This window comes from Cryptomeria japonica, chromosome 4 (genome assembly GCF_030272615.1).
Source record: "Cryptomeria japonica chromosome 4, Sugi_1.0, whole genome shotgun sequence".
NCBI classification, from domain to species: domain Eukaryota; kingdom Viridiplantae; phylum Streptophyta; class Pinopsida; order Cupressales; family Cupressaceae; genus Cryptomeria; species Cryptomeria japonica.
The window spans coordinates 467,401,161-467,416,452 of NC_081408.1; positions in this window are offsets into that span (position 1 = coordinate 467,401,161).

Genomic DNA, 15,292 nt, shown 5'->3' on the forward strand with positions numbered 1-15,292 from the left:
AACTTTACTTTTTCTTTCCTTTGAATAAAGCTCGAATTTGAAATGATCATCATTTCTCTACCAAGTGGTCAACTACATATCATTATCTTTCACATGATTGAGTACCTATGTATTGACATCATAATTCCTACAAGAGATGTTAGCTGCATACATGAGCATATCATATAGATCCACGAATCCATTGCATATTCATTTGCATCCATATCATCACATTGAAAAAGAAAAAAATAAACATGGCATTCACATTTGCATAAGAATCATCATATTTATCCATTAAGTCATTCATTTGCATATGAAAACAAAAAAAAACATTCATGATCATCAGTGTTACATGCATCCATACTGTAAAGGAAATGAATACATATAGGTGAAACCCTAATTTTCAAACTTGCTACGATTGACAAGAAATTTGTACCCCTAGATAAATTGACCATCATGAGTCCATTTGAGAGATCAAAATCAAAATCTGACATCACTTTTCTAGTAAAAGTCTCACAATATTGACCACTTGGCACATTCATCTTCAGGTCAATCTTTGCATCACTTTGCGCTCAAATCTTTTCCAATCAACTCATAAGTCCTTTAATTTATCTGAAATCAACTCTTAAATCATTCTTCGTGCTCAAATTATCATCTCTAAGTCTTTTTATCACTAGAATTGCCTAAAATCACTGTAGTATCTTGTAATCTTTCAATTTTGCTCCCGAGGGGGCATACTTATTACATCATCATTATCAGTGATTACATCATCAAAAGTCGAGCAGCAAATCTTTTCAATCAAAGATTAATTGAACATCAATCAAATCTCATCAAACAAGACCTCATTGCTAGGGGCATCTCAACTTCATCACATCATATCAATTTGAGGTTCTTCAAATCAAATCAATCTCTAGGGGCATATCAGTTTCATCGCACCAAATCAAGTTGATATTGTCTTCATCTGAATCACTCTCTTAACGATAATCAGTTTCATTGCACCTCATCAAGCTAGTTATTCATTTAAACCTAATCAAGGGTTTATAGAGTCTTTTTGACAATGATCAGATGCTCAATCCAAATAGGTGTTCAGTATCATAGTATCAAATCAAGCTGGACATTCTATTTTGATAATCGATTCTTGTTCAATCAAGTTCAAAATCGGTATTATCTATTTGCTCAACCGAAACTAGTTCAATCAAGTTCTAGATCGTTACCCACTTCTTAATCCATCAAGTTCAAGATTGGTATCTTCACTCTTCATCAATCCTAGTCCAATAAAGTTTAGGTCTATATCACTTTGATCAATATGTTTAGTTTTGTCACTTCAAATCAAGTTGAATATCTTGCTTTTCATCTATTTGCCATCCATCAAGTTCAGAACCAGTATCTCTTCGACATCAACTGTTCTTTGAATCAATACATTTCTCTCACATCAATTCAAAGAGGGGCAAATGTAATACCCTAAAAATGGTCATCTAAACCATGGGCCCCTAATCTTGACTACATCACCAAGGTCCTAACCAAAGTCAATTAAATCAAATTGGAGCACCTAATTAATTAATTCCAAAATCATCAATGTTACATGGCAAATTAATCTTTTCAATTAAATAAATCATCAAAATCTCTTTAATCAGTTATCCTATTTATTTAATTAAATATCCTAGCATATTTAATTAATAAATTAATTTATCATTTAAATAAAAAAAAAGGAATTAATTTGAGATAATTTTAAAAAGAAATTTCAAAAAAGGAGCAAAATTGAATAAAAGGGAATAAATCAAAGAAATCTTACTTTAACAAAGGTAAAAGGAATAAATCAGTTTTTTCTAATTTTAGCTGAATCTTTTCTCCTCAAAATCTGAAGAAAGCAGCCAATCACATCAAATCACCTAGATTGTGTTACTTTTGGGAGAATCTTGACCGCTCATCAATAATCAATCTCGACTATCACTTTCTCTCTAGATTTTCTATAAATTTAGTGTCTCATCTCTCAATCAAAAAGGCTAGAGATTTTATTGTTAGCATGCTGGTTTTTCTCTAGAGTCATTGAGAATATTGCATCTTAGTTTATTGCATATTAGCTTAATCATGTTAGCTTGATAGAATCATATAACTTGATAATTATTGCTTGCATCTATATTTCATATAGTTTAATCTTGCATTCATATAGATTAAATCCTTCGTCTTGGTGTAGTCTAGTCACTAGTATTACTTAGATAAATCTGAGAGCAAATCTATACTCGCGCCTTTTAGGAGGCAATAGGTTGATTTTTTATGGTTTTTACATTTATTGATTTTGATCAACTAACCATACATGCAATGACTTATTGAGTGTTTTTGTTTCAAATACAAATTCCAAATTTCATACACACTTGAGGGATGAACTTGCTATTGCCAATGAATACAATTACAAATTCAAAGCTAGTTCAACAAGACTTGATGAGATGCTGGAAATTCAAAGACATGGAAAGGATATGCAAGGTCTAGGATTTAAGAAAGGTGAATCCTCCAGATCTGGACAAGGTAATGCTAAACTTCATCAGAAAAAGAGCAAGAACCCTCTAGTAAGACAGCCTAATGCTCATAAATTTAATGATAGATGCTTTACTTGCAAAAAAATTTGTCATATGGTGAGTCAGTGCAGAAGTAGGATGAATAATAATATGATGAACAACATGAATAATGTTCCTACCTTTAGCGGTCAATGTTTCATATGCAATAATTTTGGACACAAGTCAAATATGTGTAGATCAGTAATGAATAACTTTCATAACAAAAGATGCTATGATTGTGGAATGTTTGGATATATTTTTAAATAGTGTAGATCAAGACAGAATTAGATGAAATTCAGACCTATGAAGAATAATGTTGTTTGCCAAGTATGCAACAAAATCGGTCACATTGCAAAGTACTGCAGAAGCAAGAATAGTGCTCTGGTAGACAAGAACAAATCAGATGAGAAAGGAAAAACAAAGGTAGAAGAGATAAAGGATGAATCCAAAGCTGACAACAGGTCTGCACCCAAATCCGGTGCAGGATCTTCAACCGGCAACTAGGGCTTTATGCCTTAGGGGGAGCTTTTCATGCAGATTCTAAGAACCCCCTCTTATGTGATCTGCAACTAACTCTGAAAGGTTGCACATGGAATTAATCATATGTGCAGATGATATCTAAGAGTTTCGAAAGGATCTTGTGCTCCGATATGAAATTTCATGAAGATCATGATAATCAGTTGCTGCATTAATTACAGTGAAAAGTTATATTTTTGAATAATAAAAGTGCATTTCAAGACTTCATTCGTCACAATGCGATCAAGTGAGTAAGTGCACAGCAAGAGCAAGCAACTTGGTGACATAAATAGAGATTTCAGCAACTTCTAAGTGAATTCTAGCACCCGATTGTGAAGCAAGGTACTTATCTATTCAGATTTTCAGCTTTTCACAAACCCTAGGATTCAAAATGGCTTCAGTTTATGGCATTGTGACTCCTTTAGTGGTTGAGATCAAGGATAGGGCCCATCTAATATTCAAGAAACATCCATTAAAATTGGTCGAGGATGATTCAACAGGTGCGTTCTCATCCTTGCCCTACGACAAGCTGAACAATGAGGATATCAGGGCCTACATTCACTGTGACCTTGAGGATCTCGGGAATGCCAATATGTTGGACCTTTACAACAAGGATTTGGCTAATGGTTTGTGAAATCTCAAACCCAAATATAAGGAGCTTCGTGATAAGGGTTTCTCACAATTCATACATTTCCTATTGTTTGATGAGGTAGAGTGGATCTGCTACATCCTGAGTCACGTGCATGATGAATTCATATGGCTTGATAGACCCCACAAAATTACCAAGCAAGCGATCTATGCTATAACTGGTTTAGCTAAAACTAGTGATATGCCTAGCCTAAGAAAGGTTTCAAATGACATCGTCATAGCTATCACTAGATCAAAGTTTGACAGCAGAGCCATGACTGCAAATGATATTTTAGAGAATGATGTAAATTTTGCTTGAATGGTAGTTGGATAAAAGGTCTACCAGTCCAGTCGGTACAACTCTATCTTCAGTACTGCTATCTACTCTGCATATCAGATGCTCAAGGAAGATAAGAGGTATGATCTATGCACTGCACTTCTAAATTAATTATTGAGCAATATAAAGAAGATAAAGTAGGACAAAAAGCACACTTTTAAGTATGGTACACTCTTTATTTTCCTGGCACTATACTTCTTGCAAGAGATACCCGGTATCAACGACAAGGTCCAATGGGCCTATGATAAATCGGTGGCCATGAAGATCAAGGAAGGTCTATGGGGAGTTGATGATGCTACCATGAGAATATCTTCCCTCTAAGGATACTTCAAAACCTTCCAATCCGCAATGAAGAACAGGGATAGGATTCCAAAGGAGGTGGTTGAGAAGAATGAGCAAACCATTTCCTTCATGCTGGATAAGGATCAATGTCTGACGGAATTAGTGGAGACCCAGATAGTCTATATCATGCCCATGGGGTATGAATTTGACTCTACTACACTTGAGGTGTATTCCCAACACCTTCTAAGTTAATCAATTGATCCCAAGGAAGGGAGATTTGGGACATTCAAGGAAAAAGATGTTAGTTTGCACATGCAGTTCACTGCTCCTATTTGGAAGAGAAAGATCACAAATATGGGTGAAGAAGTAGTTGCTCATATGGACTTCACCGAGGAGGAGGTGAAGAAAGCTAGAGAAAAATATGCTCAAAAGGAGGTAACTAAGTTTTCTCCTACTCCGGTGGCACAGCCTGCTAAGCCTACTCCATCCGAAAAAGGTGTGTTGAAGCAAAAAGAAAAATCCAAGAGAAATTATGTTGTAGTATCTCTGGTGGCCTCAGAAATTGAATCTGAGGAATGTTGTCCTCAATTTCAACATGACCAAAATCTTGAGGTAACCCTACAAAACTAGTTCATTTCATACCTTACGACCTTCAAGAGAGCTTGATCGACTCCGTCGGTTAGCTTGTTTATCTTTTCTCTTTTCATTTTTAGTGTTTTCTAAGTTTTTTTCAAGGTTTGCAGTTTTACCTGCAGGTTGAACTTTAAAGTCCGACCTACAGGAATTTTCTTTGCAAATTTTTGTGCACATCGGACTTTAAGTCCGATATGCACATGTTTGGTTTTTAGCTTGCAGATTGGACTTTAAAGTCCAACCTGCAGGTAATCTTTCCCCTGTAGTTCAGACTTTAAAGTCTGACCTGCAGGTTGTCTAGTTGGATAGTGCATGTCGGACATTAAAGTCTGACTTGCAAGGGTTTCTTCCTGCATGTCAGACTTTAAATTCTAACATGCACTATCAGTTAAGCAATTAATAAGGCATTTATTGCTAATTAAAGGGTTTATTTAATTGATTGCGGGGTTTTATTTCTTCATTCTCACTTGTGAATTTCTCTCTCCGTGTGTGTCCTCCTCCATTTTTGCTCACCAATCTTGTGGATTTGTCACGTCTTCATCGGATTTTTCCTCTCATTTTGGTTTTTGCATTTTCTTCGCATTTTGCGTTTTTTCCCTTTGTTTCTCTCTGCCTTTTTTGTGTTTTTTGCTTGGTGGTGTATCAAGAGGGTAATCGGACTTTAAATTCCAATTGCCCTCCCAATATTTTCTTCCCCTTAGCCTGCATATCAAATTTTAAAATTTGATATGAAGGTTAATCAATGAAGCCCTCTTCGCACATCGGACTTTAAAGTCCGATATGCAAGAGGGTAACCTTCGCATATCAGACATTAAAGTCTGATACGCGAAGAGGAGAGGATTTGATTGAATTATCGGGTTTGAACACCCGACATCTCAATCAGTCATTTTTCCCCGATGTGCTGGTTTTTTCGAAAGGTTTTACACTTGTACATCGGACTTTAAAGTCCGATGTGCTAATGATCTTCCCCAGATTGCACATAGGACTTTAAAGTCCGATGTGCTGATAACTTACCCAAAATCGCACATCAGACTTTAAAGTTTGATGTGATAATTAAGATGTTCATCCTTGCACATCAGAATTTAAATTCTGATGTGCGAATTTTATTTTCTAAAGAGCATGTCGGACTTTTTTCCTCAACCTGTTGTTTTTGGCAATTTTACTCCTAAGCCTATTCTGAGTCTAATTTTTTGATCCGATTGAGAAAAATTGATTTTGACGATGATAACTATCAAAAGAGCTAATCCTCAATGTTAAATGTAGCCATCATGAATGTCAAAGCTCCCTCAAGATAAATCTGAGCCTTCCACGAGTCAGTTGGAATCTTCTCTGGGTAAAACATCAATGAAAAAGATGAAGTACAAGTATGATAAGTACTTGAATATGTACCCAGAAAGTTCGGTGGACTTGAATATCAAGGAGATTAGAGACACTAAGATTAGACATGTCAGTATGTAGGAATTTATTGACCGAGTTGAGAAAGCTCCTGCTCGCCTAACTAATATGATCAAATCTGAGTTGAATAAATATGCATCTTTCTTGGTTGCAGCTCATGATCCAGAATTTGTACTTGCAGTAGCAGATCACTTTGACCCAAATATAAGATAGGTAAAGGATGTTGATCAAAATGTTATCATGACTATGGATAGTGTATTTTTCAATAGTGTCTTCAAAGGCTCCCCAGTTGAAGAGGTATCTGACATTTCTCAAGAAAGTGCTCAAGAGTACTATGAGAAAATTGAGGCTAAATGCAAGAAAGTGGTCAATACTATGTACCTCTCCGCTGCCATACATTCCAATACCACATGATGGCCCAAGTTCTTCCATAAGAGTGACTTCAATGAGGAATACAATGACATGGTCACCATGTTGTCAAGAGTGAAGGGGATAAAAGACTATCATTACTTTCAAACCTGGATGTGTTACTACATGAATGTAATCAGGAAAGGGGCTGCAAGAATTGACTGGGGTGAACAGATCAACGATGCGCTCTATGCTCAATTGAAGGAGGTCAAAGTAACACTAAAATTTTACATGACCTCATACCTGGTTTATGCAGTTACTTCTATGAGGCAATATCCAGGTTTATCTACCAAGGGTGATAGGAGATTGGTGCATGTCTGGGAGTATTATGATCAAATTACCATCAAGAATCAAGGTAGCCACTTCATAAGAGTTAATGATGCCTTCTTTTTTGTATGGAAGTGCATGTTTGATAATAGCTTGTAGAAGAAGAGATTATCAGAGGCTACTTATAACAGGGTATCTCACTTCGGATGTGTTTTCCTTCAATTCCCTACATTCACTTACATCCGGATTGGGTGTTTCTTAGGTGAGCCTTTTGTTCTACTAAGGTTTCCTTCTGATAAGATCATTCTCATGGAGTTGTGTAGACAACTAATTTATGTCCATGAAAAGAAATCACAAGCACATAAGACTGGGTTGAAGTTCCCGAAATCAATCAGCAGGTACTCAGTCCTAACCAACCCTAAACCCAAGAACATGGAGGAAGAAATACAATGGAATACTATGAGAAGATTCAAGGCATGAAATAATTTTGACTTTCGTGGCATAAAGAACAAACTCAAAAGGAATTATACCCATGTCTACAGGTTTGAAGATGTATGGGCGAACTGTCAGAATTTGGAAGATATAAGAAGGATTGATTTTAGTCAACTTACCCTAGAACAGATTGAAAACTTGGATTTAGAGAAAATCTCAATGAGCATGGAAGAGACAGATGACATAATAGACATTGTCTATTATGAGAAGAAGATTGTTGATTCTCCACTCCCTCCAGTGCAATGGTCAAAGAAGGAAAACAAATCCATCACTCAAAGGATTGCTCCCATCCTGGCAAACACCAATGCTTGGCTGATAAAGAAGAATCTTAGGATGAAACAGCTGCTTGCTAGTTCTGGGGATGACGATAATAGTGATGACCCATTTGGAAAGATGGCTACAGTTGAGATAAGAACAAAGAGGAGGGAAGATCCACAAGCACTATCCTTGGCTCCTGTAGTACAATCTAAGGGGAAAGGGCCCAAAATTAAATTTACAATTAAAGGGTCCAAGAAGGGTGAGTCATCATCAACAGTGCAGGGGACAATCACAAATGAGCCAGAACAGCCACCTGCCATTGAAATTGAAAAAGAGGGGGACTGAAGAAGGTGAAATTCCTTATCAAGAGGAAGCACAGGTTGAAGAAACATCACATCCAGGTGAAGTTGATGCCCAGATCACTTCACAAGTACCGAATCATTCTGAGGTGATTGTCCACTCTATTGATTCTAACTCTGATCAGAGGCTACTCAACATTTTTTCACATTAACCAATTTCACCAATTTGGATGATTTTCCTTCATCCACCATTGAATCTACGATGTTGGATTTTAATGAAGCCTTGGAAGGGGCATTTGAAGAACAATCTATAGTGAACTTACCTATTACTACAATCATAATAGAAATCCCACCATTGGTAAGTACTAAGGTTGCATCCACAGCACCTTCAATTCTCCCATCTATGACTAAAGAGATGTCAACAGCAGCAACTGTTGCAACATCAACAAGTGTCTCACAAGATACTTCAACATTGATGTCAATGACAACACTCATAACTGTTGCGAGCTCCAGTCAGCCTACTCCTAAAATCATAACTGAAGATCAGCAAGGAGCTACTAATCCATCAGCCAATCTAGAATTACCACCTTGGATGGAATTAGTGGCCCCTAAGAGGAAAAAATAGGTAATTTCTCTAGATGAGTTTGATTTTGAGCAGTTGGTTCCTCTGAAACCTAAGGGAACAAAGAAGCCAAAGACGGTATCTCAGGTGCTAGTAGACCCGGCTTCTAAGAGAAAGTATGTTGAGGTCATGGTGCCATCATCAGATAAAGATAAAGGCAACATACAACTTGAGGATTACACCATGCAAACCATAGAGCTCGGGGTGGAAACACATGAGAGTGTTAAGTTGGATTCAGAGACAAATTTAAACTCTTTGTTATGAAGATTTGATTAAGAGAGGGATGAGAAGAATGAATTGAAGCAGAAATGTGAACAATTGACCAATGTTCTTCTGAAGGTCACACAATCTTCTCAGGAAGTTGAGCCCATAGGATCCTCAATGGACACTGAAGCTGTAAATAAAATTGAATAGGTAGGAGCCAAGGGTCGAGTGATGGATGAGTGGATTTCACGGCTAAGGTTGGAAGGCTCTCATCTTCTAAGTTTAACAGTTGGAGTATTGGAAGATTTTGAATTAATCCAAAGTCAAATGCAAGGACTCAAAACTTCATTATCGCAGGAGATTGAGGAAGTTGAGAAAAGTACAACCCATTGGAGCAAGATGGAAGACTTCAAGATAGATGTCCTTGTTGAAAATAAGGTAATTCCTACAAGGGAAAAGTATATCCAGATTTTGTCATTATTGTCTCATAAGAGACAATAAGGTTGATGATTGCGGAGCTGGACCGAGAGAAGAAGGAAGGTGATGACGAGATTGATCTCATTTTTGCCAAAGTTGTCGATCTTCCTTGTTATTTATATGATGGCAATCAGAATCTCATTACTCATGAAGCTATCACACAGGAATTCCTTTCTCTAATGGGTCACTACATGGGACGGGATTTCTCACTTGACACATTTGATAAGTTACTGGAGATTCGGGTCATTTTTTAAGTCCTTGCATCCATGCTGAAGGATGTAAAAAAGAAACAAGTAAAGATTGAAGATGTGATTTCCCATGTTCACGTGATCACAAGTTCTACCCCAATTCTAGATGAAGTAGAGATGAAAGCCATCTTGACTAAGTTCAAAGAGTTTCATAAATTTAATGAGGAGGAGAAAGATGAATAAAGCGTCCCCTTTTAGCTTTTTTTCTTTATATGTAGTTGCATCATTAGATGTTATTTTTCTTGCAGCTACACATTTTCCTTATGTTGTAGTTGTAGTAAAGTGGGACTATGTGATTGAATTACTCAACTGTGCCCACATTTTTCTCCATCCTTTTCCTATTTAAGGAGGACCTCATTTGTAAATATTTATCTTTTTCATGCTAAGCAAAACTCTGCAAAATTTTTACCTCAACTAAGACTTTGGGCTTTTGTTGTGAAGATTCTATCAAGCAAATAAAGAAAACAATTTTGTTGATCTCAAACTTTGTGTTGTGTCAAAAAAGTTATTTATATCATTTAATGTTCTTATTTCCATTAATTATATATGTTCTTTACTTCTTTGATATTTAAGATATTGTTATGTGGGTAAAAGAGCTCCTGAATTGTGCAAGTAGACTGTGTGCTCCTAACATATTTGAGAAATCTTCTGATAAATTAAGTAATTAGTTGTTTGTATTATTGCAGTTACTTTTAATTTAAAGAATTATGAATTCATACTTGAAGACTTTGAGCTGCGAGTTAAATTTCTAACTTTTTTGTAATAATCAGTTTGAGTTAGTATTACATTCAAGAGAGACTTTGTGCTACTTGATTGTAAGTTTTAGTGTAAGTTGTTAGATTCATTGTTCTTTTCTTTAAGTATCTAAAATGATAGAGAAATTATAACAAGGTAGAGGGAAAATACATAGCCTCTAAAAAAAAAGATTTATATGCCCAATATCAACCCACAGATTTTGATTTCTTATTACTTAAAGAAATTTGAAAGGGAACCTCCCCTTGATGGGAGGAGAGATTAATTTCTCAACATAGTTGTGTGTGAATTATATATTTTGCCATTGGTGAGCTGGTGACAAAATATTCACCCAACAAGGAAGAGGTAGGAAGAGCAAAGAAAAGAGGTGAATTTGTCAGACAAGTAAGAAAGCCTCAATTCGATAGAGCTCAGCCCAACAAAAATACTAAGTCAGGTCCTACTCCCTCTAGAAGACCCCAAAGAGGCAGACAGGTGAAAAGTCAACTAGACAAAGATCTTGAATCTGGAAATATATAGGGTAAGTACACAATAATTCCTCTGCTATCAGTAGATCAATTGATAGATGAGATATTAGTGGATGGAAATTTAAAGAATCTTCAAGCAAATTTTGATGATGGTGATCAAACAAAAGTTGAGGAGGTGGTAGCATTATACTTGCGGAATTTTAATAAGACATTAATTGAATTAGAGAAGTCCATTCCAAAGGACTTGTACAGTATAATAGATGCTATAAGGATGAATGTGAGCAAAATTAATAAAGAAATGAAGGAGAGGGAACTTGTAAATAGATGTACATGTATTACTCATGATGAAGTTAATAGATTGATTGAAGAAGCTAATAAAAAGGAATTCATAAGTAAGAACAGAACTAATAGATTAATGATTGGTAATGTTGAGGAGGTCACAAAGGAGACAAAGGAAATATGCAATAAGATCATTCAGAATGACCCTCTATATAAAGATTCATTTAAATCGTCTCAACCAGAAGACAAAAAAGGTGATTCTGAAAGTCAGAAGGTTGAAACTCAGTCCAAAGATCAACTAGAAGACCAAGGTAACACCACAATTGATGTTGAGACTGATGACAATCCTCCAATAACTGACATCTTTGCAGCCCCTTAAATTCAACAGATTGATATTGAAGACAAGGGTGAGAAGAAGGATGATGAGTCTAAAAAATTTGAGACAACTAAGGTGGACAAAGGCAAAGGCATAGTTGATCCAACAATTGTCACTCCTTCAGTTACAGGGATCCCACCTCAGATCAATCTTGATGGCTTGGTTGATCTTGGCAAAATGTCTCCTAGAGAGAAGCTTGTGTTTGTTGTTGCAGTCCAAGCTCAAACCAGCCAAGCCCTGGTGAAATCAAAGATTGAAGATAAGAAGTTAATTTTGATGTCCATTGATGTTTTTCAAAAGGTGGCTACCAATGTATAGTTAGATTCAAATAACAGCCCCTCTGGTAAATTATTGCAATTGATTAACAGTGTAAATAGCAACTTTGATTCTTTGGAGAAGACGGCTACTCAGAAAGTTTTGGACATATTTAAGCAAGTCAAAAAATAATTATTCTTGAAAATGATTGAAGATGACAGGGTGAAATTGAATAAGAGACTACAGACCATTTCAGACACATTGTCAGAAGTTGATAAATTGCATAAAGCTTGTCTCATTTTGCCTAAATTCATCACTGATATTAACAAACAAATAAATGACTACTAGGGAAAGCTTGCAAGTATTTCTCAATATTTTGATCCCAATGTATCATTAACCAAAAGCATTGAAGGATAGAGTATAGCCTTGAATGATCAGATCTCTGACCTTCAAGCTAATAAGGAGAAAGTTTAGAGGAAAGTGGGTGAACTTTGGAACCTAATTGTTGTCTGGTTAGATACTATGCTGAGAAATAAGGCAGATTGTATGAAGGAAATGGCCCGGCCTGTACCATCAGATCTGAGAGAGTTAGAAATTCATGCCACTATATTCAATGCATTCATCACAATCTTAAATAACTTGAACAGTGAGTGGAAAACTCACCTGGGATTTTTGAAGACCGTTTATGCTGACCTATTGAAATATTTATAAAATATATGTCATTTGTATATCAATTTTGGCCAGCATTCCATCTTTGGCATTGTTGTCAAACGGGGAGAGATGAGGTGAAAACGTGCAAACTAATTGTGTATAGAGTGTATAGTCTGGTGTAGTGCAGATTCTTGGATTGTTGATCTAAGGGGGAGCCTTAGAATTATTTTATTCTTTCCTCTAGTGTACATGATTCCCAAGTTTCAACACTTAGCCATTTTTCACAGGTGTTGCCATCAATGCCAAAGGGGGAGATTGTTGGCAATTGACACTCATCCGATCATTTTAGGTGGAATCCGGTAGTTGCATATTGGTCTAGGGTTTTCATTGATGGAAACTCTTCGTGGTGATTTGATCTGGCAGTTGTGATTCATCTTATCTGGAAGTTGGTGTTAACCAGTAGCCAGTTAATCGGTAAAATAGGGTACTTCAGTAACGTGTTGGTCCAAAATGATTTCTGATGATTGCGGTGGTTTCGGTGATTGTTTTTGTGATCTCGGTGATAGGGAAGACCTTTGGGAAGCATTTGAATATAATCTTTTAGTTCATTCCTATGTTTTATTTGAGATTGAAGCTGACTTTGTGCTACACGTTACATCTCTTGAAGATGACTTGAAGGATATTTGTTTTGTGTTATGACTGGATATATAAGATCGATTTGGCGATTGATGTTCGGTATGTTAGAAATATGGCGATCCATTTTGGTGTGATTGAGTGTAATTTCACATGCACATTTTTCTCTTAGACCAACCGATAGCTGACTAAGATACAAAAAAAGTATTTAGCAAAGCAGAGATAGTCGGAGATTAAACACTTAACCGAAACTCATTTTTGCATAGTCAGATGCTAATTAAGAGTTCATTTCATTATAATTTCTTATTGTAAGTCAGTGAGACTTCCCTGAGGGTTGTAGCCTTCTGGGCAACTTTATTTGAGCGGTGAGCTCTAGGCAGTGAGCTTGAATGCAAGTGCATTCCCTACCTATGTAATATTTATGTACTCATGGCCATAGTATATGAATATTGTGGGTTCCATCCCCATCGTGGTTTTTCCCTTTATGGGTTTCCACGTAAAAATTTTGGTGTTGTGGATTTGTGTATTCGTTGTTTCATGTTTATGTTATTTTCTGTTCTGCATTGTTAACCAGTGGATAAGGAATAAGTTTGTCATTTTAACTTCTTGTAGATCACTAATTCACCCCCCCCCCCCTCTCAGTGATCTCTGATTCTAATAGAAAGAGATCTCAAAATATTCCCTCTGCAAGATTTTGTGTCAAATTTTGGAGATGTCTGAATATAATAGAAATATTTATAAATAAAATATGGAATATTCTTGGTCTTGTGTAATTCTATTAGAATTTATGGCTTGGTTATAGATTTTCAAAAATGGTCGTTGGCGAGGTTTTTACCAATTGGTCCATATTTTGATGATTCAAAAGTTTTTGTAATTAATATTTATGAGAGTTGGGAGAAAATATTAATGGCATTGATGGGGCTATAAGTAGCTTGCCATAAATTTATTAGGAAAAATTTTGTGTGATTTGATGCCATGTACAATTTGTACCTCCAAAAACCTTTATTTTAAATTTAATTTTTAAAAACACTTTTTGGAAAAATATAGTTTTAAAAATTAGAAGTAAAAGATCATACTAGATCTGCAGGTGTGGTAAGGATTAATGGTGGTCGGTGGTTTGTATGGATTATTGTGCAAGATTTCCTAACCCCTATTTTTTTCTTTTTCTTCAACTACTTGAGTTTTGGCATTTGAACAGGATATCATAGGATTTTTGGTTGTTTTGGACACAATAGTGATGCCCATTTCACTCCAGGATGAGCCAATTTTTTTTCAAGGTTGGATCTCTTGATTAATGTTTAAGAAGTTGTAGACCTGGTTCTTTGATACCATTTTGGAGTTGATAGTGAAACCCATAGCTCCCAAGAATCACATGCAACCAAAACAATTATCACATCTAGAGAGAAAAAGTCATGATTATGTGTTGTGCAACCTTGAGAGATTGACTAATCTAGAAAATTAATATGATGTAGCTTCTATATTGAATGGATAACTAGATGATTACAATGTACAATAATGAATGCGTATAAAATAAAAAATCAAACCTTAGGTGAAATCCTAGGTTATGATTAAGTTATATCATGATAAGTGCCCTCATCCTATGCTACGAAATAACATGACCTAAATATTAAAAAAAGCATTCCTAAGTTTATCTTAAATGAAAAATTAAAAAGGGAACCTAGTTAGTGATTGATTAGTTTATTAGGAAATTTCCTAGTTACTCTAACAAATCTTTCTCTCAAATATGTCCCATCCATCAATACCACATTTTTATCTTTTTCATAGAAAGTCTAGGAGTGTGATTTATAAAAAAGTTGAGAAATACAACTTCAGAGATCCCAAGAACACCTACAAGCAAAATACCTATCACAAGAGAAGATTATCATTCGGAGAGGGAATCAATGAAAAAGTACAATACAATCCTTATAAAAGGATAATAGCAATCCTAAATGAAACCCCAAAGGGATAATGTGTATTTAATAATTAGAATAATTATTAAATACCTACAATATTATTAAAAGCCTAAGTTTAGCTTAAGCGTAGAGTATAATAGACTAATAATTAAATAAATAATTATTAGCTAATACAAGATAACTCTAACACCCCCCCTTAAGATGAACTTAGGGAGTAGCTAAAAAATAAAATGCATGAAAGCAAAATGCAACTACATGAAGGCAAATTTGGGTCTTGGCAACAAAGCCTGATGAGGTACCCAATCACAACCAAATCTCTATGAACCAAAGAAATACAGAAAACCACGTGGGAAAAAACTCTACTCGAAA